The sequence below is a fragment of the Podarcis bocagei genome (assembly GCF_964188305.1).
Source record: "Podarcis bocagei genome assembly, chromosome: 11".
Lineage (NCBI taxonomy): Eukaryota > Metazoa > Chordata > Lepidosauria > Squamata > Lacertidae > Podarcis > Podarcis bocagei.
The window spans coordinates 31241782-31269448 of record NC_138136.1 but is presented as its reverse complement, the minus strand read 5'-3'; the positions used below and the strand labels follow the sequence as shown (position 1 = coordinate 31269448).

General features: G+C 45.9%; 2 long non-coding RNA genes across 3 annotated transcripts in view; one reads left to right on the top strand and one right to left on the bottom strand.

The window, feature by feature from the left end:
- The window catches only part of LOC308597589, a 119137-nt gene extending 92557 nt beyond the window's left edge, over nucleotides 1–26580 (bottom strand). The window contains exons 1-2 of one of the 2 annotated variants that reach the window (XR_014013064.1): nucleotides 26346–26580; nucleotides 11967–12015 (exon numbers count right to left, since the gene is read on the bottom strand). This is a non-coding gene — a long non-coding RNA (uncharacterized lncRNA). The remainder of the gene's footprint in view (nucleotides 1–11966; nucleotides 12016–26345) is intronic. The other variant, XR_014013065.1, reaches the window with a different exon arrangement.
- LOC308597594 lies at nucleotides 7855–11253 on the top strand. The gene is made up of 2 exons (XR_014013074.1): nucleotides 7855–7966; nucleotides 9705–11253. It is a non-coding gene; the product is annotated as an uncharacterized lncRNA (long non-coding RNA).
- Nucleotides 26581–27667: the final 1087 nt, after the last annotated feature.

The following is a 27667-nucleotide window of genomic DNA, read 5'->3' as shown; positions in this document are numbered from 1 at the left end:
GCTGGCTGGATTTAGAAGGCGATTGGGCCGGATCTGGCCCCCGGGGCCTTAGTTTGCCTACCCATGGACTAGATTATTGCGTGTTTAAAATGACGGTGGTGATGGAGCAACTAAAGATGAAAGTAATACATTCAGTGCAAATCGGGTGCCTTTGCAAAGGGAAGTGGCTGGTAAAAGGAAGGCCAGCAACCTAAGGGCATAAAGAGAGAGGGAGAGAGACAGAGAGTACAGGGTGGGGGTGGGAAACTTTGACATGCCTAACCTGACAAGGCAGAGGACAGGGAAGACGCTGCATTGCACTAGCAGAGGCAGAGCCTGCACCAGAGGGAGGAGAGAGCGCGCGCCAGCCTAGGAGATCAGCCATCCCGTCTCCCGGGAAACACCAATCACTGTTCGCGCCTGAGAGGCAACTGGTGCTTGTCACACAGCAGCCTGGTACTGCCCAGCGGCCCGCTCACTGCCATTACTACGCCAGTTCTCGCAGCAGCAGCAGCAGCAGCATTCGTCCTCAAACGGTTGAGTCAAGTGCACCTTCTTTTGAACTAGCCTAGCCTTCTCCCCAGAAAAACGCACACACGCATCAGAATACAGTAATCTGATATTCTCAGCTCACGAGAGGGACTGAAAAAAACCAAAGCAATAATAATAATACAAAAAACAGCAAAAAACTTTCCTTCCTGTTTTGTCTGGTGCTGGTTTGGTTTTGAGCATCTTTGCAGGTAACTCTCACCCCCCCCCTTCCTTTCTCTTCTTGTAGCCTCAGGTCATTAAGCAACAAGCGGCAGGAATTCAGCAGGCCAGCTGCCTGTCTGTCCACCTCCTCCCTGCCCTCAATGATCTTCAGCATCTTTCATAAAGGGCTGCACTAAGATCACATTGCACGGTGCTAGGGAACGACCAGCATGGAGTCAGGCTCAGCAGCAACAACAGCAACACGGCTCTCTGTTCCAGCCGGAGCCCTCACTCCTCTGGGCTATCCAGGAGAGCAGCTAGCTTTGGAAAGGGGAACCAGAGCCACGAACCAAGAAAGGCTTCTGCTTATACCCACCTAGGATAATAGCAGAATCATAACATGAAAACTATTAATAACACAATTGTCACTGCCTGGGCTATCTGTATTCCATTTTCCTTTGACCTCACTGCTTACAATTCCACCCCACAAAGTGTTTGTGTGTGTATCAGAATAGCACTTAATGCAACTGATGAAGTAGTCTGCAGTCCACAAAAGCTTATGCCATGACAAAAGAATTAGTCTGTAAGGTGCCACAAGGTTGTATGCTGTTGTCTTTGGGGTAACAGACTAGAAAGGGTTACTGCTCTGGGAACTTCCCAAGCTAAGGTGTCCCTCCTGTGATCTGTGGATCTCTCCATAGGGCCTGAAACAGATCAGACCCTCAGCTCACTAAAATCTGTGACTAAAGAAGGTCTTCCTGATTTAAACATACTGTGCATTAAAACAAAAAACAGATTTGCAGCCTAAACTACAAAGCTGGAAGACTTGGATGTAATCTTGTGTAATTCCACTGCAGCTAATGGGACTAAGGCCTTGTGTCTGCTCACTTGGGAATAAGCTCCATCTGACTAAAGAGAACTTACTTATGAGTAAGCATACATAAGATTGTACTGCACATCAACTTCCATACAGGTACTTCAGACAAAGAACTGGACAGAGTCAGACAGAGTCCTGGATAGAGTCATAACCCTGTTTACATTGAGGTTAACAGTAAATTGCTGCTGGAAGCAATTTATGAGTCTTGGATTAAACTTCAGTCTTGGCAAAGTCCATAAAAGAAACTCTTACTGGCATATTTCACTAGAAAATTAAGTCCCACACAATTGAAATGTATTAAGATGTCAAAAATCCATCATCATTATCAAAAGGTAAATAATATACATGTGTTGGTATTGTGAAATGCACTCCCAGTCAGTTTAGATAATCATTTAAAAAATAATGTGCATTTTCAAAATGTGAATGCCCTTTTATTCTTAGGGTTACTTTCTGTTTGCTACCTCCTTCACAACCTCCCTCTTGCCCCACCCTAATTAAATGAGAAACAGGCAAGAAATCCCAGTAAATCCACCATTTCCTTGACAGAGAAACACTGATTAAGCAACAGAGTAAAATTAAAGAAGTTTATGAAATGCTTGTTTAAAAGCACCCAAAATGTACAGATGACAGCTATTATTTTAGCCAATGGAGAGGCTCTTATGACATCCTATGAACCCCCTAGTTCTATGTTCCTTTACAGTATGTGGAAATAAACTCCACTGGTTCCATGGATCATACTTCCGAATAAATATTTAGAAACACAAACTTTGTGGTCCAGTTCTCTACTTGTTCATTCAGACCTTCCCTTGAGTACCCAGACTTACAGTGGAGTTAAAAAAATTGTTGGCTGTTGTTGGCTGGTTATTATGCATAATTTTTTTTATTTGGGGCCTACAGCTGAAATAGCTTACTCCAGTGAACAGCAATACTATACATGTCTACTCAAAAGTAAACTCTAATGATTCCAATGGAATTTACTCTCAGGTGAGTGAGTATAATATTGCAACCTTAGTGAACTGAGGACTCTGGTCAGTGCCATGCACTCTTGGAAGTGAATTATGTTCAAAACCTTTAAAAATCATTATTACCCAAGTAGAGTAGACCCACATTGAAATGACTATACCAAAGTTAGCCATGCCCATTAATTTCAATGGGTGTACTTTGAGTATGGCTAACCCATAATTGTTAAGGGTTGTATTCAATATAAATCATACTCATAGCAGACCCATGGAAATGAATGTACCCAAGTTAGTCATGTCAATTAATTTCAATGGGTCAACCCAAGTAGAGCATAGCTGGATACAACACTAAGAAAAGAAAACATTTTACTATTAACTTTTGGTAAACCATTTTGATACTGCCACCCCTTCCTCTCAACCAACAGTATTTTGTAATCCATTATGATCACATTTTACTATTCATCTAGTTAATTAGTCCTTTATAATTCATGGTGTTGATAGCTGGAATACTCAACAAAAGCGTGGGGTTTTTTGAAAAAAAATACAATAAAACTTAATGGCGAACAAAATAGTGGAGAGAGTAAGAATTAAAACAAAAGCAGCATAATTATGTATAACATCACAAACTACTGATTTATTTTTTAAAATTTCACCAATTGACCTTTTTAAATGCTAAATCAAAGGCTGAACTGGTTAGGTCCATTATAAGTTATCATTATAAATTTTCTTAAAGCGATGAAAGCAAAGTATTTCATTGTGAAGCGAAGCACTATTGTGGCACCCAATCCTGTATGGGCAAGCCCCTGTAATTCCTCATTAAAGCTCCTCTCACATACACTGTGTTGTTTGTCAAGCTCAAACTGATTAATATTCAAAGAGAAGCCCTAAATATAGTAAACTGGAGAGCTAACCACAGCAAACTTTCTAGGCTATCATTACTATGAAACCAGCCAGCTGAAACATTTTTTAAGAATACAGACTGTATATGCTGTTTATTTTCTAGATTACTTGAGAAGCAGTTTTGCAACTTGAACTTCTAGAGAAAGGATTACCCAGGCTCTACCTCAGCAATTCAAACTCCCAAACTGGGAAGAAAGAAAGGGGGGGGGAGTTTGCTTGCCTGAAATAACTTTTAAATGAAGACCCCCTTTTTTAGTTGCTTTTTTGTTATGTTGTGCATTGTACAGCCTAGCAATGATATTAGTTCTAGTGTGGGAAAATATTATAATTGAGATCTGGTAAGTTATTTGCAGACTTCAAGTTTTTCTTTACACTGTGCTGACATTTAGCATAGCCCTAGTGAGGAAAACAATACTGCCATTCATGGCTCTAGACGTAGGTTTCAATCGACTTAAGCGGGCACAATGAAACTTGGTCATTCACTGGTTACCCATATTGTGTTCTCAAATTTTCTCTCAGCAAAAGTATAATGACTCAGTATTGTATGGCCGCATAGACAAGGGCTCAGAACAAGAGACACTAGTTTTGTCTGACGGTGTGAGAAAGTCGTGAAGGGATCTTTTCTTCCAGATGGTGTTAAATTCAGCTGCCTTTTTAACATTGGCCTTGCAGAGCAATCTGGTGCTCTCTTTTCAAAAAAGAATGAGGCTGGTTCCCACTAGTTAACATGCATACTCACGCAAGCCTGCAACTTCACTCCCAACTGTTTTACAATGCAATGGTATGCTAAATAAATTTGATCTGGGCTCTTCCAGTGTTAAAGCTAGCCATCAAAGGCCTGCTCAGATTATATTTATACTTCTGTGGACTAAGCTTTATGTTTGCAGGCTATTTCAAGCTCTCAAAAGAAATATCACCTTACTGCCACAAAATCATTTTGACTGAAATATTGTAAATCACAAACCAAACTGAACTTTTCTCACAATTCTTATAGGTTGACAGTATGCGGAGTAAAAATAATAATGAATAAATGAACTTAACCTACTTTGTGTCAAATCGGTGGAAGAGAAATAATAAATAATAATAAAATAACATTAAAATGTATTTTATTGATTGATACTCATGTAACATTAGCAGGGTACAAAACAATTCTGATGTGACAATGGCTAACACAGAATTATATCATAAAGGGGGGGGAATCCTTGGGTGCTTTCCTTAACAAATGTACAGAAAAGGACCAAGAGGTAAATAAGATCTCATTTCACAAAGTAAAAGTAATTTCACTCCACTAGGTTTTTTGTTTGGTTTTTTTTGTTTTTGCTAATCAAAAGATTTCCCCAGACAACATCTTGTTACCTTAATTGAACCTCTTTAAGAAAACTACACACTTTGTAATGTAAATGTTAATTGTAGTAGACAATGACCCTAGGTAAACAGCATCCCTGGACATGCAGTAAAGAAGAGGGGGGAAGGCAGCAAGGCACTTAACAATGAGAGGCTGGTCACACAAACAGAACTTCCAAAGTAAATAAACAAGGGGACTGTTCATTGGTCACTAGAGTAGTAAACTCTGGCACGTGCACAGCAGGCAAAACGGCTCTTTTGTAAACAGTCTCGCCATCCAAAATTCAGCGCAAAGTACTGTAACAAGCTAAGCTCCTTAAAACTAAGCTCTTGCAAAATCATTTATGTCTGCAGGCCACAGTGCCTTACTTTAAAGCCACATCCTTGCTTTTATTTTATTTTTAAATGCCAAGTGCATGTCATTACTGGCTGCAAGTTTATATGCTGGGGCTTACTGCTGATTAAAAACACATAGGAATTTGCTATCACATGTGTTACACATGCACACACATATGCACAGGGTGTATTCTGGCCTACGGTGGCTCTGAAGTTTATCAGAAATAAAGAGTCTGCTTTCTTATCTTGGGAGCATCCCAGGGGCAAAGACTGCACTTCCAAAACAAGCTGATTTAAATATAATTTCTTTTTTAAAAAATTGCAAAGTGCAGTAATTAAAATTAAATATTGGGGGGGGGGGTGGTAGAGAGGGAGAGGATTTGCCAAGGAAATATATAAACATCTTGCTTCCCACCACTTTTCTTTTGTGAGCTTCACTGTAGAAAATTTCCATCTCAGAAGCAAAGCTACATTTGATTATGAGTAGCTGAAACAGTGGTTATAGAATTAACAGAAACAGACAGTCTGCAGCTACAGAACAGTTGGGGTCCCCACTTGGGAGCCTGCAGATGGCTGTGGGTGGGAAATGCCTCCACTTTCTTAAGGGATGGAGATGAGTCTGGTGTGGTGCACTTGATGTTTTTTTCATAGGCAACCCCCACAGGGCTGTCTGTCATAGGCTGCCGGGCCCATAGCTTTGCCACTTGCCCCCGAGCGTGGGAATGGGAGCGTCCAGCCGTTCACATCTCAGGCATTCCGTTTAACGGAATCAATTAGGCAAGACCAGACCCCTCAGATTCCCCACCCCCTTGCCTTCTCTCTCTCTCTCTCTCTTTTGGTCAGGTCTATATACGTCCTAATTATTTCAGTTTGAGATGCCTGAGCAGTTTCCTGGATAGATCTGATCATCCTTAAACAAGAAGAGAGCAGGCGCACACGTGGGTTTTGGCGTAAATGTCACTTTCATTTCTAATACTAGACGCAGAATAAGACACAGACTACTTTTTAACACTTTGACAAGGGCGGAGGCAGTCTCGTCTCCATCACGTTTTTCTGCTTCAGTAGCTTCCTCAAGGAAACCCTTTTGGAACAGAGAAGCATCTGTGCTTGCATTTTGAATAGAAGACTGGTCGGCTGGTGGATTCCCCCCCCCCAATTTTTTTAATAATAATAGTAATGGTAATAGTAATCAACCTTCAGCTTCCTCCTCCCCCCCTCCCAGTTTTGTGGAACTCTACCAGATCCTTGGTAGACCGAAATGATTAACCTAGCCTTATTCTTCAATCCAAATGTTTATTTTTTTATTTTAGGCTTTGGCTTTCGTCTCTTGAAATAACAACATACCCAGCAACACTACAAAACTTTTTAAAGTTTCACAGGCAGAGTTGGGCCCTACACACAAACAAACACACACACACACCTTAAAAATAAATTATAAATACTTTAAAAGCACACAGGCCACAGCATTATGCTTCCAAACACATGCTAATCGTTTCTCAATGTTTAGCAAAGACTGCAGTCTTGTACACACTTGCCCAGGAGTAAGTTTCATTGAACTCAATGGAACTTGCTTCTGAAGAAGCGTGCAACCGCTGGAAAATAATTACATCAGAACTTAAAGTATTAACTTAATCATCCCCCACCTCCCAGAACAGCAAAAACTTGCACATGCATTTGTTTACCATGAGCACCATATCCTCTTTGCAGCGTATGGTTTACTCTTCATCATCCTGTGCCTGTCATCTTGTACATGTATACATGTACAGATAGATTTGGCACTCGTATGTCATTGAATTTCGTCCTCTCTCTCTCTCTCGCTGTAGAAAAGGTGCCATTCAATAAGAATTCCTGACATGGCTGGGTCTGTCTCTTGCTGGAGTTTCTCGTTTCCTTGTGCAGCACGAAGATCATGAAGGAGTTTTTACTTTCGGTTATCTAGCTTTATGAAGACCAACACACTCATACAGCTAGATAACCAAAGATAACAACTCGCTTCCCTCATATGCTCTGAGGTAGACTGGAGGGTCTTTTCCGCCCCTCCTTCTCTAGAATCCAGATTGTTTCTGCAAATAGACTTCTCCAAGAACACCAGCCGTGCCTTAAAATATTCATCCTTTCAGCGCAATTGTCACCTGCTTCACAGTGTCTGGACTTGTGTGTGCTTCTAATACCACATCCCAAGTAGATCCGTCTCCTTCAAAGTTTTATTCCGAACTTTTCTTGTCTCTTTCTCTTTTACCCCCATCCTCTCTCTTTCTCCCTCCTTTAAAGCCAGCGATTTCCGGCAGCGATGGACCAACTATTCATCTGTTTAATATCAGAAAGTAAAACCAGCTATTAAGGTGCATCAAGCTGTTAAGAGTGCGAAGCATCCATCCCTCCACAGGCCTCTATTTGCATTGTAAATTGCTTCATTCTCGTGAAAAGTCTTTAGCCTCTATAAAGATGTAAAGCCATCGGCAATTTCCAGCGCAGAGCAAGGAGGAAGCAGGGGGTGTGGGAGTGTCTCCCATTTCAGCAGAAATTGACAAGATGATGGTGGTGGTGGTGCGAGGATCCAGCTCTCCCTCCTGATCCCTTTTGCGGATTATGCATCAGAGCGCTCTTAAAAATTCTTATTTTAACCAAATGGTGGCAGCAAATATCTTGCGGGTTTTGAAGGGGAGGTGGGGGAGGAAGCAACCTGGCAGATCCACGATTTCTCAGGATTCCCAGAGCTGCTGCGCATGAGGAGCTGCAGGTCTTGCTGGCTGGCTTGCTGCTGCTGCTGCCCCCGGTCTGAAAGAAGGAGAAAAGGGCTATCATTGGAGGGCTTGCAGTGCCAAAAAATGTTGACCAGCCCGGCAAGGTCAGAGGTCCTGGACCGCGGGAGACCAAGGTAATGATGATGTCACGAGGAAGCTCAAGTACACCCGGTTATTGCTATGCATGAGCGATCAGCGATCTGCCCCCTCCGCGCCATGGGGAAGAGCGGTGGCGGCGGCGGCGGCAGCAGCAGCGGCAGCAGCACCCTCGGAACACCATTCCTACTCTCCCAACCAGCACAGGATCGCCTTCTCTAGCGCTACCGGGAGGAGAGAGAGGGGGCGGGAAATATATATATCGCGGCCTTTTACCTTCCCCGTTGCTAGCGCAGATCTCTCTAATATCCAAAGACTAGGAGGAATCTCTCTCTAAGGACAGATAAAAGCGTTTCAGGTCGGGGGAGGCGGGGAACGGCATGGAAATAGGGCGGGGTGGGGAAAGGAGAGGAGAGGCGCCTTTGCCTGCATCTCTCTCTCTCTCTCTCTCTCTCTCTCTCTCTCTCTCTCTCTCTCTCTCTCTCTCTCTCTGGCAGACTCTGCATGTGCTGTGCAGGGAGATGTGTGCGACTGAGCCAGGCACTCGCGGCTCGCTGCCGCTGCTGCTGCGATGACTGCTTAAAGCAGGGCCTGCTTTCTGGGACTGGGAATCTACGCGCGTCTTTACGCAGCGCGAGCGGAGGTGCCATTGCATTGCTAATTCGCTCTGCCCGTCTGACGCTTTGGAAATGGCTTCACTTCTCGCTCCCTGCTCGGGGGCTACAAGCCCCTCTCCGCCAGTGCTACTTGCACCGTGGAGGTTGCACAACGCAGTTTACGCGCGCGGGGAGGGGGGGCGGATGCTGCAAAGAGCAGGCTGCTCAAGCCTCGCTCCCTCTCTTCCTTTCCGAGCTGCTCTCTGTTTCCAGCAAATCCCCCTCTCCAACCGACGCGCGCTCCCGCTCGCCCTTTTCACACATAGCACATTTCTCCCGTCTTTCCCTTGACCCTTCCCAGCTCTGGACAGAGCAGCGCAAGCGAACATGCGGCTTTCCTTTCCAATTTTAATGCATCCGTTTCATTTGAAGATGTGTCCAAACACAGCGAAAATGTACTCTGGGTTGTTTTTCAAACTTCCTACTGCTGCTGATGACAATGGCAATGGCAAGCAGTATGCCCAGGGAAGCCCTCCATCCTGAAAGGTTCATAAACACCCTGTTCAGCCTCTCCCCATTCCCCTAACCTCCCAGCAGGCATTCAGAAAGGGGCATAAGGGACATTACCCTGTGAATTCCTGCTATAGAATTTGGACAGGGAGATTTTATATATTCTTCTCAGTGTAAAGTGCAAACATTACAGGCCCTCTTGATTATATGGGAAACAATGAATCTCACGGCAGAGAGCTGCGCTGTTTACTGATCAAATTAATAAATGCACTTCAACCGCTTGGCAGTTTATATTTAAACATTCAGCAGAGCTATGTCTGCCCCCACACTCCAAAAGGAACCAGGAGTCCTGCTGTTGCATGTTAAGGTATAGTATGTTAAGGGCAAAAGGAAACAATATATACTATACTGTTCAATATAGTCCAGGATTGTTTAGAGGACAGTCTTCAGAGTGCATTTTAAAAAGGCATATTTCCTACAATGTGCCATACCTGCATGAGTTAGCATTTATTTTCTCCTTCACATATAAAAAGGGCAACATTTGTGTATGTGTGTGTGCTCGCGCGCCTGTGTGCGATACCTACGTGTATGTGCACTCCACACCCACACACCAACCACAACCAGCCATCATCACATTAACGTGCTTGCATTATACTTGTGTGTTTTCCAGGGTATCTAACCTGCATGCCTGTCACTACCCTGAAGGGCGAAATCTGTGGGGTTTTGTGGAGCGAGACATGTCTACTTTCCCAATGCCTACTTTCAATACTCGAAATTAGACTTGTCAACGGCTAAAGATGAATGCTGCCATATATACAGGCAAAAGGAAAGCAAAATAAAGTAATGGCAAGGCAAAGTCCCCGATTAATTGATTGAAATGATTCCTAGGTTGATGCTACCTATAAATGTTCCAAAAACAAAGCACCTTCACAACTGACGATGCACTCAAGCCACAACTGTTTTCATTCAGTGTTCTCCCTGTATTGTTAATTATGCATCGTGAAATGCCATAGTCAGGTAAACCACGCTTACGGCGTCAGTGTCATGTTATATAAGACGACACGAGAAGGCCATGCCTCTGTTTTTCCACAGACAGAACAAAATGGTGAGGATTCCTATGTACAGTGCAGCGAGCTGCGCTTTTTTTTTTTAACCATCTGAGGCTGCATAGGTACCAGCGGTATTAGTGAGTTGAGCAGCAATATGTATAAAGACACACGTTCATTCTGATGGTCTGTAGAAGTATAACGAGCTTCTTTGAATTGGCAGATACACAGAACAAAGCCCTGCCCCCCCCCACTTTATTTCGCAGTAGCTAGAGGCAGCAGTGCGAGTGATCGGGCATGTGCTATAACAGACCAGGCTTATGAGCTGATGCATTAAAATCAGAGACAAGAACATTCAGATAACGTGAGGTCTCTCTGGGCATGCTATACATGTTGGCATATATACACGTGTGTACACGCGCCTGAATGCGTTTAAAATGAAGTTGGCTAAGGAGGCAAGCCTTGGCTCTTATTTATTTTGACGCTGCCTTCAGGATCCATTGAATTCAATGGGACTTCTGCTACTATTCACCTCCTGCACTTAAAAAGAGAATGACTTGTTTTCCTCTATCAGTTACAGCGTAGATCAAGAAACACACCTGTGTCGTTTTGCAGATCGATAGCCTTTGGAGCCCTCATGACGTGAAAACAGCTAACGTCACAAGGATGACCTTGCTGATCATTAAACACAGAAAGGATCGCCCTCCCTGCTTCTCCTTTGCTTTGCAGGTGTCTAGGAAATCCACACGTTATTCTAAATATCTTCACATGGAAGAATTATCAGTTGCTTTCAATGGGATTTCCAATTACGTGTGGCTAAGACTAAGGTGTTGTTAAGGCAGCGTAGAAAACCCCTGACGTCTCTGAATGTCTACAGTGCCTATGAATCAATTGTTCTCTCCAGGTATTCTTTACAATTCCGTATTTCCGTAAAATAAACCGCATTTGGTTAAGCAGGAGATGCAGCCTTTGGCAATGCTAAACTGCCCACACCGCCATGTTGCTGGGTTTTGTTTTGTTTTTCATTATAGGCATTTCCAGCAAGTGGGTTAGCCTTATTTTAAAATAAAAATTCACCGAGAACGATGGAATCGCCATTTTAAAGCAATCTGCGTTATTTGAAAGATCCTGAACTCTAACTAGGCTCTCTAATAAATGGCCTGTAGATTTGGATGTGATTGCCATGCTTGTTTTCTAATCTCTTTATGGGTCTCCAGATGGTTGTGACGTAAAGGCGGAGAATCCTGCAAGGGGTTCCTTTGGAATAAACAAGCGCTGTTAACCTGAGAGTGGATCTTATCTGTTGCACCTCCTACGAACCAAAATTCTGCTTTCGGGACAAGTCCTCCGGTTTCATGGTAGGAAAGGGGGTGTCTACAGTATATAGGAAGCCCACTAGGCTTCCATGAAAGGATGCCCATAATCCCGAGACTGAAGAGCACACACTCCAATCCCCGATTCTTCGATAATTCACTTACAGCTCAATTCTGCACATGGCTACTAAAAAGTAAGTCCAATTGAATTCAAGGGAACTTACTCAGAGGAAACTGGATTGCAGCCTTAAACGTAAACTGCAATCCTCTCTTTGGAGCCCCGTGTAAAGTCATTTCCTTCCTCGAATCTGCATGCCCCAAGAAGTCTCGTCGTACCTGCTTGGCTTTTTATTTCAATCCTGATATTGGTTTCTATACCTACTGTACCTTCCACAAACAATATATTTACGACCATATGTCTGCAGTATTGCCACACCTAATATCCAGGGCGCGAAAGGTAAAGGGTCTGAAAATGTCTCTCAGAGGCAAATGTTTTGCTATTTTTTTGTGCTGTTGCTTATTCGGCAGCCACGTACATTTCTTAATTTAATCATTAGGTTTAAAAGGGATTACCTTTATGTGCTGATTGTCACTCCATTTGATGGTCGCTTTCTGTCTGGCTCTGGAAAATAGACAAAAAGAGAGAGAGGCGAAATGATCATTTAAAAATAAATATTTATGTTTATTCATGGATTGTGCTAGTGCATTCTGATTCAAGGCCTGTATAGCAGCAGCAGCAGATCAGTCAATCCACTGAATCCTAGAGGCAAAATCCTCCAGGAAGTTCTCCTGCGCAACCCCCATGAAAATTAATGTGTTGGGGTAGGGCATTATCCTGCTGCCTGCACCAGTTCTCGTCATGAGGGCTGCTCAGGAGAACTTCTTGATGGATTGAGACCCGTGGCTCCAAACTGCATTTTCCAAAGAGCTGCTAATATTATTTTCTTAAGATGAATCTATATACTAAACAGGGAAAGAAAACCAGGGGTGTATGTTCTCTTCTGGTGTCAGAAGAGTTAAATATTTCATTTTAGATATATATGCATATATCCTCAGTGGTAAACTGGGATAGAAAGCCCAGAATATGAGAGAAGGGAGGCCGAATTTCTAAACTGAGATTATAAGAATAGCTTGATTTGTGGGGTGGGAGGCAGGGGAGGCAGAGGCGTCTGTATTTACATGCTGTAGGCTGCCAGTTGCTTAATAAAGGTCGGAGGCTCCACCTAGCCTCCACTTTCAAAATATGCAAAACGCGCTCTCTCTCTGGGTTTTCAAGCCTCGCAGGTTCAGATCACGGCTGGCTTCGTGGAGCTGCTTGGCTCTAAACAGACTCAGGCTGGTTACAGATTTACTCAAAGAAGAGCAGTGCTCGTGCATGTATTCCTTCTCGCCACCGCCACCCCCACTCCACCCCTCTTCTTTGCATCACAGGATGGTGTTAATCACTTCACCCAAAAAGGGAGGGGGGAGAAAGGGGGTGTCTTAATGCTACTCCCAATCAATCACGTGTGTTTAAAAAAATTAAAAAAGGACGAGAAGCACTATTTGCTCTTTTCCCTGAATATACTGGGTATCCTTCTTCAGCCTCCTCTGCCACCTTTTTTTTTTTAATGAGTCCTCTTGCATAAATACATGGTTCTCGACTTTGTTCCGCGCTGGAGCTGCCGAACTGGGTGTGCTTAGAGTGAGTAGCATTCAAGGTGGATGGGAGGAGAGAGCGTGGAGGCGAAACTCCACCGGCTTAATAGCAACCTGTGCTTTGGATGCTCCAAGACTCCGGCAGCTCAGCGAAGCCAGGCAGTCTGGGAGTTAGGCCGATCTAGAACCCAACGCTAGCTGAACCGACTCAAATCCAAGGGCGACATCGACTCCAAAACCTATCACCTAAGTCGGTCTACGACGCAAACCTGTGTGTGTGCCTGCTTAAGGCAAGCCCCATTGATTTACTCCCAAGTAAGCTTGTACAGGGTTTGGGCCTTAACTGACTTGTGCATGGAGCTGTTCGCAACTCTCCCAAGCTATCACACTCCTCGCAGGCGCTCTCGAACCCACAACCCGAGCGTCTCATTCAGAACTAGCAAAACCAATGAAAACGTTGCCAGCGACTTCTAATCTACACCTCGAAAGCTCGTTGCAAACAATGCCAAGGTAAATAAATCCACATACACTTGCGAGGCAAATTCACGTTGCCATAAATTTAATTACACTACTTTCTTTATAAATTTGGCAGTCCAAGTAGGGAATGAGTTTCAAATTAGGAATTCATTAGACATATTATTTCACCAGTCATGCCTATTTGAAGTTACAGAAAGAACTGCTTCTCTAGATGTAAGACACCACAACAACAGCTCTCCTCACTCTTTTCAACCCTCATGCAAGTAAATAATATACCTTTCAATTGGTATAGCCACAAAAGTCCAAGTTGAGGGGCTCAAAGGGAGGTGCTAAGTCGGGAAGTTTGGATCTAAATACATTGTGAGAAAACGCCTCCCTTGCAACTTTCTCTAAAATAAGCAAATGTGCAGCCAGAGTTAATTTCACCGAACACTTTCTCTTCCCATTTTTCACTGTTCTCTCTCTCTCTTCCTCCCCCCTCCTTCGCTGTCAATCTGTGTGCTAATTAATAGTCCCCTCGTCCCGAGGAAGTGCCTGCAACGCCAACAGGTTTCATATCACACGTCCAAAATCATCAGAAGCTCTCCGGTTAACCCATAAAGCTCTCCACTTCTGTTGATCTTCCTCCTCGGTTCCAGGGAAAGTCAATGGGAGCTCTAACAATGCAACCTGTTCAATGAAGCAACTATCTCACTCTTCCTCTTTCTAGCCCTGAACCTGACACAGACACCGATGGAGTTCACGTTCAGAGTAACACACACACACCGCTCGTGAATCAGATGAACAACTGTAGCATAAAGTTCTCGCATAGTCCAGACTTTCTCTCCCTTCCCCAGTTTCCCCACATTTAGTTTATAAAGAAGGCTAGTCGTGAGAAGTCGGCAGATATACTTACTTTTTCTCGTTTCTTCTCGTTACAACAGATTGGGGGGGGAGGAGGGAGGGAGGGGGGAAGGACAGTCTGATCCTATATCTTAGGTGAATGTGGTGGAATCTTCGGCAAGCAACAAGGATTCCTTAGCCAAAACTTCCTTTTAAATCGCAGAAAGCAGTTTCAAAGTCTCCCAAGATTCGGATCATCCCTTTCGTCATCTCTATTTATAACTGGCTTTTTAAAGTTCCATCCTAGAACACTTGCACGACTGGATTCTAAAATGGGTCCTTTTCCGTCCAGAGGGGGGTGAGAATGAAGAGGGGATTTAAACAAACAGTTTTCTTTTCCCAATACAGCTTGCACAAAGCGCCAGAGTAGAAAGTGAAGTATTGTATGTGTGAGCCACTCTGCAAGTTTTTTTTTAAAAAAAACGGGGGCGGGGGGGGGTTTGGCGAGGTCTAGCCCAGCCCTCTCTGGAAAGGAGGACGTGCTCTGAAATTCAACCAGTTTCCCCAACGCTTTTGTTGCTCACGAACTGAAGCCCTATTGTTCGTCCATTGCCACGGTCTTTTTCAATCCCTGCTATACGTTATGCGTTGCCAGAGATAATGAATTTGCACCAAACCCTCTCCCAGCCCTTTTCTGACAGACGGAACAAATTAGAAATGTCTAGCCTAAACGGGAGCAATGGCTACATTTCCCTGTGGTGGAAGATCAGGGAAATATGCATTTCTGCGTGGAATTCTTCTTTTCTTTTCTTTTTCAAAAACTGCCTTTGCATCAAGAGCCCGCCTTTAAAAACAAAACAAAAAACTTTTCACTTTCACGATTTTTCTTTTTAATGTTTCCTTCCGAAGAACAGAGTTGCTCTCTATGCCTTCCTGCCTGCCTTCCGTTCTCACTCCTTTTTTTTCTTTCTTCAATTCTTGAGGCAACCGAGCTATTGTGAGTTTAAGCTGTTGCCTTCTTCTCTGCAAAACACTCATGGCCATCTGAGTTTTTTGTAAACTTGCTCCGTGCTCTTCCGCGGTAGGTCAGGACTCTGTCGAACACTTGGTCTGCCTGGGCTGCCGGTACTTCAACATCGGCTTTCTTTTCCTTTTCTTAAACGCTTTTTAGGTAAAAGCCAACGGCACCAGGCTGCTCGAGTTGATGTCTTCGGCGCAGAAGGATTTGAACGGGCACCCGTCCTCCTTACTCACAGAGGCTGGCAAGAGAATGAGCCCCAGTACGGTTCATTTGGAAGAACGCGGGTGCAGGTTGCGCCCTATACACGCCAGTTTCAGTGCAATAGGATGCGAGCGCGCGCGTGTGCGTCTGTGTCCTAGGACACGGGTGTAGGACTGCGCAACGGAGAAGGCTAGCCCCTTGTGTGATTTCGGGTGCTCAGAGTGCATACAGGAATACTGACTTGTGAGTATGGCCAGGGTGCGCTGGGGCGTTGCTAAGGATTCCGCGCCTTGGGAGAGAAGCGCTTCGGTTGGCGCGTCTCCTTCCCGACGAGGTTTGCATGTGGACACGTTTCCCCAGCAGCAGGGCTGTGTCTGAGAGGCCGTTGGGTGTCGCTTGTAGGTGTGTCGCGAGATGTCCACAGCTGCGTGTTGGAGACGTGTGTCTGGGATAGAAAGGGGGGGGGGGAGGCTTGCAGGGGTGGAGCCAGGCGAAGGGAGGGGGCACAGATTCAAATGAGCATCTCGTATGGAAATGTGGGCTGCCGGGAGGTGGGGGGACGGGACGGGACGGGGAAGCCGTTAATGAGAAACCCAAGGAGGGAGAGGCGCCGTCTGAAAGCACAGACCTTTCTGCTCTGGCAGCAACTTTCCCGCCAAATGTAGCCTAAGGAGAGGCTGTCACTCGTGTTCTCGTCAATGGCTGCCATTGCCTCCTCTTTACACACCCACCACGGCAGGAGTATTCTGGCTGTTGCTTAGCTGCCTGCCCCAGCCTAATAAAGAGCGGAGAAAGAACACATTATTCGGGGGATAGATATAGATATATCTGTATCTTGCACAGGGGCACCTCTCTCTGTAGCAAGCAGGGACAGAATGTTCCATGGGCTACGTATTGCTCTCCTGCACAATACCGAGCCCAAATAGCTTCTAACTGTCAAGGCTGCCTCGATATTTTAATACAGGTGAATCACTGGATGGAGGATTAAGGGGAAGGCGCTCGTTTGCCTCTTCGGCTGTCTTATACCTGGACTAGTTTCCAAAAGGCTCTGGCAGAATCGGAAGCGAATGCCATGGTGGACCACGTCGAAAGGATGGTTTGCGGGTTGGATGGTGGAAAGGGAGCCAGGTGACGCTGACTGAAGAGGGTCTTCATCCCCTCTCTCAACAAAAAACCCCAAAGCTGGATAGGCTCCAAGTATAGGGCCATCCTCGAGAAAACTCGACCTAGCGCTTGCGAATCAAATAATATTATTGTTGTGTTTAACAAGAACGAGAAGAGATGACAGGCGAGGGGACGGGGAAAGCAAGATTTCCAGACATCCTTCTCACCTCCACCACGCCGCACACCACTCCTTTAGCTCCTTTTTCTTCCAAAAATAAAAAATAAAAAAGTCCAGTGCAGAATTGACTGCATGAATCCGGGTTATCCTTACATTCAGTCTCTGGCTGCAAACCAGAATACAGTAAAGCCAAAAGAAGACCATGTTCAAGGTTGACTTCGGCATCTGAGCCCACAGAAAAAATGTATGATGATCAGGTTGAATTGCCAAAGGTTACAAGTTCACAGGTGATCTAGCTACACCCCTGTGCTTTTCCTAGTCGTCCTCGCCTTTCTCTTTTCCTTCCTTCATACATATAGGGGCCATGAATGCCTCCTCTCTCCCTCTTCTCTTTCACACTCTTTCTTCCTCCTCCTCCTCTTTATGTACATACGTGCAATCGGCATTCCCTTCACACTGCAAAACAACACCACTGTACTACGCAACACACGTAAGCTGGCGTGGTGAGTGGCATATACATGGCTGGCTATGGTCCTTCTCTGAAGCCCCTGATCTTCTGGAGAGGAGAAGCAGTCGCTGCACCCCCACTTTTGTATCACCACTTCAGAGAGCTGTGCATTGGGAGGATGAGGAGAGAAAAATAGGTCTACTGGGGACATCTCCCCTACATGCATGCATGCACACACACACACACGTTGCATTTGCTTTCTTGTTATCAAGAGAGGGAATATATTGGGAGGCGGAGGGGTTATGCAAATGTTTATTTTGTTAGAGGGAGATGCTGCCAGGCTCGCACAGTGCTGTACAAGGAGGCAGAGAGAGCTGGCGATATCTGACTAGGAGTCTTCGCCGGGTCTTTGGCTGTCTCTTTGCATCTTCCGGTCGTCTCCACCGTTTCTGTTTGCACAGCAGCAGCAGCTACTGCTCTCTCGCATCTCCCTCTCTCTCTCTCTCTCTCTCTCCCTCCTCCTCCTCCTCCTCCTCCTCTCTCCTCCGTTTCTCTCGCTCTCCTCCCTCCTTCTCCGCTTTCCCTCATCCCAGCTTCACGTTCAAGGTTTAGCAGCGAGGTCACGTCCATTGACGTCAGCTCGAGTCTTACTGTACGTCCGGCTACATTTACATACATCAAGGAAATTAGGGCATTAAAAAAAATATGCAAATCCTGCCGCTTGAAGAAGAGACTGTAGATTCCCGGAGCGATCGCCTCCTTTCATTGAAGATTTTAATTAAAGGAAGGCAAAAAAAAGAAGAAGATGATGAAGAAGGGCGGGGGTGGGAGAGAGAAAAAGCTGAGCTCACCAAAGCAAGCCTTTCGTCCTAAAACAACAGCAGCAGCAGCAACTGCCCCCCTCTCCAAAAACAAAACAAAACCAAACCAAACAAGCAAAAGCCCAAATGGCCAAGATCTGCTAAAACATGGGGGGATGAGATTCCTGCCGATCGGCTCCTGGCGCCAACCGAGGGAGCCGGCCTGCGCGCAGCGCTGCTGGGAGAAGAAGCCGCAGAAGCCGAGCAGGTTACCCGGAGGCTCCGGCACAGCCCAGACGTCTCTCTCTCTGCATAATCAACGCTGCGCCATTCTGCTCTCCTCCTCCTCCTCCTGCTGCTGCTCCGGTTGGCTCCAGCGGGTATTATTTTTCATACTGATGCATATGTAAAGGTAGATTTGCATTTTTAAAACATTTACTGGAAGTTACGGTCTTTGGATTGCCTTTCTCTCTCTTTTCTTTTCTTTATATAAACAAAACATTTTTTAAAATAATATTTTTTGTTTGTTTATGATTTGGCAATACCTCTGTTCTGCCGTGTCGCTGCTCTATAGATGCAATTTTGCTCCCTGCTTCTTCCTTTTCCGTAGGGCTTACAAAATATGTACCGACATTGTTCCTAACGCATTTTTTTTCAAGCGTCAGGAGCCTCTTTAAAAAATAAAAAAGAGGAGAGGTCGGTTGGTTGGATTTCTATATTTAAAAACATAATATATACTTGCATGTTATGTTGATCGACGATAATGGCAGCAACCGGAGATTCAAAAGTTTGATTAGTAACCTCATCATGAGCAATATAATAAAATAGAGGGCGGAGCAAAACCGAAGCTTGCATAATAGGGACAGTTTAAAGTGCTGTAGGCTGCCTTGTATGAACATTTATTTCTGTTTTGGCTCCGGAACCTTTAATTTTCAAATACGCTCTTTAAAAATGTGCCCAGACCCAGGTGAGGGAGAGCTTTATCTAAGGAAGACATTTTCAACCATGTTGTATGTTCTATCTTAGCTGCGGTACATTAGTAATGTATTGCATTTCGTTTAAAACTTGCTTGGCTTAAAGCCAAGCACCGCTTTACTGAGCGACAATGCATTTGATATGCTGTTTCAAATCAGTGTCTATTATGCGAATGCTTTTCTGTTTGCTCGGAAGCCGAGGGGCCTAGATCTACCTTAAAATATTAGGTTATTTGAGAGACATTTTATTTGGAGTTCGGTGTTTTTTGTTTTTAAATAGTTCGATCCTGTTTACAAATAAACATTTCCTTCACCCTCTCCATGTAATCTATATACGTCTTTAAAATAACGCAGGGTTCACACCCAAAAGAACAATGAACGCACACTTACATCACATACCTATTTAAAGCCAAGTAAGCCAAAGCACATGCATAGGTAATTAGGCACAGCATGAATGACTTACCTGCACACAGGCATAGGGTGAAAGTTAACTCTCCTCAAAGCCAGCCATGCATATGTTTTGAGAAAGGCTCAGGAGAGCAATTTTTCGTTTTTGTGGTATGCAGCATCTATTTCCCCGAGCTGCTCACTTTAGTTCTTTGAGCAGTCTTATGGCATGTTCAGCCCTACCTCCATCTCCAGTTTTACGTGCCCTACACTAAAGTGCTCATATGATATGTCACCCAATAAAAAGTGGTCAGATGGCGACACGTAAAACATTAAAGGGGGGCACCAGACACTCTCCCTCCATTAGGTTAGTTCTTACCTATATATATATACATACATAGAGAGAGAGCGCGCACAACAATACATTTAGGTGAGTATGCTCGCCACATGCCATATATATATATGCCATATATATATATATATATATATATATATATATATATATATATACACACACACTCAGCTATATATAGAGAGAGCCTATATATATATGGCTCCAGCAACAGCACCGACTGCCAGTCGACTTGGCCATTTACATAGAACATTGGGGACACCTCGCTGATTGAGACAATCCCAACCTCCTCGAGTGACTAATTAAACCACGTGAACCATCTGAGCTGGCTATAGCTCTAGTCCTGCAGAGATCTAAAGAGGATCGCCGCACACGAAGGATACATACGTGGGAGTAAAATATGTGTCCATTCAAGGAGCAGATCTGTTATCGCAGGCATCTGCTTGGGCGTCTACCCCATGCCTACAAGTGCACTCTCTCTCTCTCTCTCACTCGCACACACACACACACCTCGATCTAGGTGTCGTTATCATGCTTAAGTCCCTACCGAGGTCCATGCGATGTCTTGCTTCCTGCTAACCCCAGCTCTCTCCCGTTCCCGCTGGCTCCTGCTACCCTGGGGTCGATGGCTCCGTGGATGCTGTCGCTGCAAGAAAGGTGCAGAGTGGCGTCCGCTGCCTTCGGTGCCCGTGCTCTGTCCGAGCTTAGCTACTAGCTGCTAGTCGGGAACCCACTCCAACACACAGGCACACACACACAGGCACACACACGCGCGCCCCACACACCTCCGCCCCCAGCCCTGCTAACATTACCATATGGAGGCCGAGTCCCTGCGAATCGCAGCACCAGCGGGCGGCGTTTGAATGAGCCTCGCAATCTGCACAAATCCCAACTCCTTCGCACGCTGCTCTCGCTGTGAAGGCCACTTCCACGGCCCTCCTGCATCTCGCAGCCCCTCCCCTCTTCTCCTCGTCTCCCTCTTCGCCCCCACCCACCCCATCCCACCCCACCCTCAGCACCTCAAGTGCCTGGGCCCCAGGGAGATCAAGGGACAGCTGCCTCGTCTTGTGCCACATGCCACGAAAACGCGAAACATGACGGCGCGAACAATAAGTAGCGAGTCGTCCACGACCACCATTATATCGTATCGCACATTGCTCTCGTATATGATTGCACCCCAAATACACAGCGATGCGATGCCCATGTGTAAACGTTAGATAACGTCATAATAACCCCTCGTGCCAAGTCTTATATAGCCAGGGACCACTTTTTTCATAATTTAAGCACTGGGTCAGGAAAACAGAAAATGCTCCAAATAATATTTTCTTCGTTTCAATTTAGGGGGATCTCTAAAACCAAAAAGCAAATTCATTGCTTTTATCTTTCTCGAGGTCCTCCGCCCTTTAAACCTGCAATACGTATTCGCAAGACACGTTCGATATGATGAGACACGTATAGAAACACTTCACGTATGAAAACGTGCAAATTTTGGGATTCTTTAGATTTTGCAAAGTGGGAAGGTGTGGTATATAGATCTGGAAGCAGAACTTTTAAAACAGCAACAACAATAACAACAACAACCACAACACATTCGTAGCCCACAGCGTTGTTTGCATGCTTTTAAGAACAATTTCCACTGAAATGAGATACATTCCGAATGCAAATGCACTATGCCAATCATCTCCAATTTAGCTTAACATTTCTCTCACGAATCCTCCCCTCCCCCCTTTTCAATTCATAAATTGAGATCGAGTCTTGTGTAAAAGGCACGGTTAAAACACCTCGTTGGGGGGGGGGATAAGGATTCTTCCTGAAAGATTACAAAATAAATAAAATCCCAGCCCAGCCTCCTGTTTATTAATAATCTCTTGCATGACATCTTAAGGCAGAAAGCAAGAGGAGATGGGGGTAGAGCTTTTAATAGTCTGAAAATGAATATGGATTTCAGATAATTGAGAACTAGTTTTCCGTAGAGGATGAGGACTGGGGAAAGGTGTGTGTGGGTGTGTGGGTGTAGACGTGGGCAAAGCTCTTTGTTATAAAAGCATTTAGGTGAGTCAATAACACTGAGAGTATTCAACACGGTTAAGGTCAGGCTCACATGCGTAAAGTAGCCAATGCGGATTTGATTGCAGCCCAACATTTCCAGAAGAAGCGTCAGCCCACATATTCCCCCAGTAGCAGAGTAGTTTTATTTTCTGAATCTGTGTAGGGGTTTTTAATATTATGGTTACTTCTCCCTAATTCAGCACGGGGTTTTTTAATTTAAAATTTTCTAAAATCTGATGTGATCTGTTATTTCCTTGGTTTCTCATTAGGCCCCTTTCTCTGTCTTACCAATTGGATGGTTGGCTGGAAGAAGGCAGCGATTATATTGTGCAGAGACCAAGTTAAAATCTGGATGTAGATGGCGCACGGGGTGGGGGGCGGACGGTGATCCCCGACACTGGATTTCTCTCGCTCGGCCCATCCATTGCTTGTGCCCATTTAAGTAGAGGAAGAGGCCTTCCAGAAAATGCCTCAGCTAAACGGACACAACTTTCGCGCGCCCCGTCCTGGTAGGATGGTCAAGTGCGAGAGGTGAGCCAGTGCTGTCTGTCACTTTGAGGCTATTTGCAGCCTTAATGGATCCCTGGAGAGAAAGGACCAGGCAGAGCATTCCTTGCCCCTGAATGGCTCTTGGCTACCCTATTCTGGCCAGCGGGGGGACAGCGACACCTACTGGCTGCCCAAACAAATCCAAAGGGTGGTGGGAAGGATGGAGGGGGCGAGTGTATTTGAATAAAAGAAGCGTTTAAACAGCTAAGATCGCACTAGTCTCCCTGATATAACATCTTCAACAAAGAGGGGGGAAAGTGGGGGTGGGGAACCCAGCACTTGTATTTAACACCTTCGCAACTAGATTTCAGCCACTCTTAAAATTCCAGGAAACACAGCCCTAGCACAATCATCCAAATAGATAACTTAGATAGAGCGATATAACCACAAATAACCACCAACGCTCAGGGAGACTCAATGGACTGTAATCGTGCAATACTGGGTCTTCCAGAACTAGTCTTCTCTGGGGAAGCAAGTAAACGAATCAAAACTCCAAGCTAGACCACTGAACGCTGACAATCCTCTTCTTTAAACGATAATCATAAAGGATTAGGTTAATCCGAAATTAGAAAGCAATTAGAAATCCCTAACTGGGCTCTCTTACGAAGGCAGAAAAGGACGCCGTGGATGCGCAGAGCCGGGAGCACTGACTGCCCACAGAGCTCGCCTGCCTCGCTCCTTCCTCGTCGCCAGGCCCACGATCTGGCCAGGTAGACCCTCTGCCGCTGCTATAGATGGCTGGGGAAGGGGGGGGAGGGAGGAGGACTTTCCCCTTTAAAAATATATTTCCCCTGAGGGCTTTTTGAATGTATGAAGACTTCTTAGCTCGCTGACAGAGGCGGCACTGTTTCACTAGCCCGAGGAAGGTAACATTAAGGGACAGTATCTTCCCGCTCTCTGCTAGGAGGCAACTTCGAGGCTCCCTCATTGGATCTTTTTGAGCGCCCCACCGCCACCCCGAAAAAAAGGGTCGAGCTCGTCTTTGAAAGGGGAATCCTTAATTTTAGGGACAGAAAGAGCAGCGAAGTAATTGGGTAGACAAAAGGAGGCCTATAATAATACGCAGGACTTGCAGCAGGTAGCTGAGTATCTATGCTTGGAACAAGAAGCCATTTCGCTCATATCTTTATTTCAGCAGTTAATTAAGTATATCTTATGTCTTGGACACCTATTCATAAATAAATCTTTTTCATTTATTCTTTCCTTTTTTACACCTAGGGCCATTAAAAGAAATAAATAAAAGAAACAGGGATAGGAGAAAATTAAGTTTTCTTGCAGCCGCAGCGAGCTGCGTGGGTCAATTTTTAAAAATTTTGTTTGCGGTGTTTCTTGTTGTTTGTTCTTGCATGTCAAAGGCTGGAGTCCTCGGAAGTCTTACTAGGAAGTAAGTACCACTGAAAGCGGTCCAATGTACCGTACTTCCGAGGAAACACGCGCAGCGTTGCGGCGCATGTATTTAAACGTGGATTTCGCCACCCGTTATACCACACTGAATTTCCTAGAATAAGGCTAGGGCGTCATTTAACCGCAATTCTCCAAGGCAGATGTAGTGCCAATACAGTACGTGCTTTTACTCCCTTCTGGACATACCTAAACACACTGACTTGGCCCGCGCGGGGGAAAGAAATGGAAACGGTTGCAGTTGTTCTCGGCCTGGTCCACAACACAGTCCCAAGCAATTCTATGCACTGGAGCTGATCAAGTCTGGTGTCTGCCATAGAGCGCAAACTGATTTAAATCCAACAATTTCGGCTTAGCTTGGTTGTGTTTGGACTGACTCAGTCCTTTCCTTCCCCTCCTTTCTAGTAAGTGTAGAAAACTGCTGTTGCTGTGCTTGCTTTTAAAACAAAATAACAATGGCAATGGCAATATCATTCGGGAATTAGCGAATGCAGTTATTGTAATATGCTATACACACATTAAATTTAAAACCCACTTGCGAATGTTTTAAATAAAATACTGGTCTTTCCCTCACATTTTAGGTATTTTAGCACTACCAGATTGCAACTCAATTTTCTTAATTGCTTGCACGAATCCTTAAACGGAGAGAACGGTTTCCAGACAATTTATACATTTCTTCTCTTGTTTTTAAGATACAGATTGAACAGGTTAGTCAGTGGCACTACGAATCGGCCTGACCTTTTGTCCTAAAATGTCATCTTCAAAATCCACTCCCCCCGCCCCGACCCCAATCTGGTCGTCTTCTGTCCACGCTTTTTGAGTGCTAATCAATGAAAGGAAACAAGCCGATTAGTCCAGAGCTGACAGTGTGCAGAGCTCTCTCTGCTGGCGCTAGTTCTGGAGATGCGGTGGGCCTATTGCATAACTCCCTGGGAGTGGCCGGCTCTGCAGCCATTTTCAAAAGGTTCCCCCTCCCCTCCCCAGCCTCATTAAAACATCTTTGCACAGTCCGCCCCAGAAAAAAAAGTCAATTCCCAGGCTAAATTCTGCCAACAAAATTTGGCACACCAATCTACTTATCAGCTAATCCAGAATACTTGAGGCTGCGCGTCCCGATCGCAAGCACGCCCATTTGGAAGTAAATTCCCTTAAAGGTCAACCGGGCCTCTGATTGGTATTACAGCATTATAGTAAATATTAAATTTGTTTGGCCTGGCATCTGGGAGCACATTTTCTGACAAATTCAGCTGGAAGTGTATCAGCAACTGCCGAATGTGTTCGGAGCTGCACTTAAACGAAAGTAAAGACAGAACTCCTAAACTGAGGCCTTTGGTTAACGGGCCTGTGGATCGGAGTCTTCCTCAGCCCAGTTAAGACAAAACAATTTGATTTCTCCCCCAATCATCATCCCTTAGGAGATCCACAGGTCTATCAACAAAGCAGAAAACAGAAAAGAATTAATATTTAGAATTAATATGGAGCAGAGGGATCAGTCCGGCTTAAAGCTAATATCTGAACTGAGGATAGATTTATAATAATATATTTTATGCAAGAGCTAATGCGGGGTGATTCAATGGAACCCGCTTGGCGGCCAGCTCTCTTTGCTCAAGTTTCCAAGAGCTGGATGAAGCTGGAGGCCTTTGGTAATGGTTTGTCTGCTTGATCCCAGTGCCAGGCCCCGCCAGGACCCAAACCAGGCGAGAACTGGTCTCCTTTTCCACGGAGCCAATTGTCTTCACACCTGTGAGCCAACAAGTGCCAACCTTTCCAGCATCACAGCAAACGACATTCCCCCCGCAAACACGCCCTGAGAAATAGCCTCCTCCTGTTTCTTTCTTTTTAAAATAAAGAAATGAATTGGTCTCGAACACCGCCTGGCCTTTTCGAAGGGCTGTCATGCCACCTCAGATCCCCCTGCCTCGGGAGTAAGTGCGTCACTTCCATCCCTGACCCCAGAAATGGCAATAAATGCCCACAGAAATTCCCAAAAGGCCTCGGGAGTTCAGTTTGTCGAGTTTTTTGTTTTAACCCTATAGGTAGGTTGCCACCTGATGATCGAACTTCGGGATCTATTCGTATTCGCGTTATCATGAGTATTTATCCCCTCCCTCTTCTGCAGAAATAGCTTCGTTAACAGCAAAGAAATGGAAAGGAGCTCACATTCGCTCGGGAAGAATCGAATAATAATAGTACAGTAATGGTAAAATAATGCCCTGTCAGGCAGCTAGTCCTCAGCGTTCTAAAGTCCCCGCCCCCTCGGGGATTCTAGAGCGGCTGAGCCGAGCTCTTGCCTCAAGGGTGCAAAGCGCGGGAAGGAAAGGAGCGGGAGATGGCGACCCGCCGCTCCTCCGCTTAGCCCCTCTTCTCCCGCGCGGCTGAAATGGTCGGCGTCCCGTCGCCCGCCGCTCCCTCTCTCTCCCTTCTGTCTCACCCTCACGAGTCTCAGGAGCCTGGAGAAGGACGCCGAGTCTTGCTCGGGCTTGCGCCACAGCAGGCGAGAGGGTTCGCTTCCCGCTGCCGCTCGCTCTCCCTCCAGCTCCCCGTAACTCACCTCAGCACCGGCCCTATGAGCAGCGCAGGCGTCGGCCAAGGCGCTCTCCCGAGCTGGCGGCCTTCGCAGGCGTCTCCTCAGCGCCTCTCTCGACGACACCCCGCCCCCCTGCGCTTATACTTGTGACTGACTTTTGCGAACCGAGCGCTGTTCATTCAGCGCGAGCCAAGAGCCCCTGTGCGTGTGTGTGTGCGCGCGCGCGCGCCTGAAAGAGAGCGAGGTGGTGCGGCTAGGGGAGGTGGCTTTGGGGCTGCCCCTTAACTGGGCTGCTGGGACGCGACGCCCCCTCCGTAGCCCCCCTCTCCTCCAGGACCAAATAGCGCTCGCGGAAGGGCGGGGCGGGGTGGGGGAGAGAAGGGAAACCGGGCGAGGCGCCTCAGCCAGCCAATTTTAACGCAGGCGCGAGGATTCGGGAAGCCACGGGAAGCATCCGGTCCTGTTTGACGAAACCTCAAAGCACCCCCGCCAAGTGCCAGAAGGGGCTGTGACACATGTCCTTCGTGGAAGTCGACTACTGAAGTCCCACTGAAATAACGGGACTTACTGTCAAGTCAACGTATTTGGGATTGGGGGCCCTTAAAATGGAGGTCAGGCTGGCAGCAGGCAGTGGCGGGCTCTTCCCGCCAACAGCTCGCCTTCCGGCCCTTGTTTTTCCCACGCTGCGTCCTGCGTTCTCAGGCAGCTTTCCTCAGTGAGGCGCGCCAACAAACCCTTCGGACAGATTCGGTTCCTTTTTTCCCCTCCACCACAACTTGCTGTTTCAGTCTCTACCTTGTTTTTCTTTTTCAGGAAGTTATTTTTATAAGAACAACCCCCCTCCATCTTTTTAGACTCGGTCTCTTCCCTCAGGCCAAATTGCCTAAAACTCTCCCTGTTAGTCTGTGTGAGCGAAACCAACGGGAATCCGCCTCAGGGACCAAACCAGCCTGGCGTCGCGTTTCCCATTCCCTCAGGGTTTCTTCTCCCCTACAGGCGAGGCTGCTTCGAACCTGAGGGCGGCGTCGCGCAGCTCCTGCCTAGACTCGCGTCTCCCGCCTTCTCCACACACACCTTCGCCTCCATATCCTGCCCATGCCGACATTTCCCCTGGGCGAACTCGCTCTTTCTCTCAGCCCGGGGATCTTTGTCGCCGGAAGAACTGGGTTCGAGAGAAGGGATCCTCGCCTGAGTAGCGAATGTGTAGTAACAATATGTGTAATAGCACAGTCGTGTTGCGGGAGATAGCCTAGTCGTCCCCCACTCCTAGCTCATTTCAGCCCCGGATTTATTTTGCGCATAAACTAGATTCCTTTCTCGTTCCAGAGCAGACAACCTGCCGAGAG